This window comes from Arachis ipaensis, chromosome B7 (assembly GCF_059453495.1).
Source record: "Arachis ipaensis isolate K30076 ecotype BB chromosome B7, ASM5945349v1, whole genome shotgun sequence".
Taxonomy (NCBI): domain Eukaryota; kingdom Viridiplantae; phylum Streptophyta; class Magnoliopsida; order Fabales; family Fabaceae; genus Arachis; species Arachis ipaensis.
Window position 1 is genome coordinate 112119287 of NC_142442.1, and position 1132 is coordinate 112120418.

A 1132-nucleotide genomic window follows, 5' to 3' on the forward strand; every position below is an offset into this window, starting at 1 on the left:
CAACTGAATGGGTCCAGGAAGCTGTTTGGTAGCTGCAGTGAGAATTCAAATTACTTATCACCCAATTGAAAAAATACAGATCCCGATAAAGATGGGTGTAAAAGCAAGATTTGGGATCCTGGAATCTGCTCTGACATTTGTCACCCCGGGAGCCTAAGAATCCGTTTGAAGCTTCTTAAGGGCTTTACATGCCTAGTTTGGGACCCCGGAGGTGACTGGAGATACAAACATTAGTGGAGATTTCTGGATGAGTTCAAGCACAAGCCACCATAACAGAAGAGCTCACCAAACGTCTAACTTAAGGACTTTAACTAAAAGTGCTAGGTGGGAGACAACCCACCATGGTATGATCGTTTATTTTTCATTTTTATTTAAGTTTTATTTATTTTTGAGTTTTATTTTATTATATTGAACCTGGAGTTTTGCATCACATTCATATTAACACTACATTCTGCATCTTTTTAGATTAAAAAAAAAAAGCGACCACGCGACCGCATCAGCGACGCGTCCGCGTCGCAAGGAGATGGGAGACAATATTAATATGAACAGAGAGTTTCGCAGGAGCAGCGCTGGAGGCGTGCCAATGGCACAAATCACCCCATGCGATCGCATCGCTGACGCGTCCGCGTCACCTGGGAATAATGGCCTCCCACGCGACCGCGTCACCCACGCGGTCGCGTGACCTGAAAATCGACGTCAACCGGGTGCATGGCCGAAAGTTGAGCTGGAGTTGGGCTGGACTCGTGCTGGAAGCCCAAGCCTCACCACGCGAACGCGTGCCCCACGCGTCCGCGTCATATCCCCATGATGGCCACTCACGCGATCGCGTCGACCACGCGATCGCGTCACCCAGAATTTTGGCAAAAAGAGTTTCGAACAGAGAGTTGTGCGACCGCGAGGCTGCACTCGCGCCACTAGCACAAATCAAGTCACGTGATTGCGTGCCCCACGCGTCCACGTCACCTGACCTTATTGCGCACCACGCGACTGCGTCACCCACGCGACCGCGTCGCCAGCGTCGCACAACCTATTCAGATTAGTGCCAATTTTCTTATCTTTTCTTTTCTAATCCTAAATTCTCCCTTCTCTCTCCTTTATCACTTTCTTTTTCTACTTCTCATTCTTTTTCACT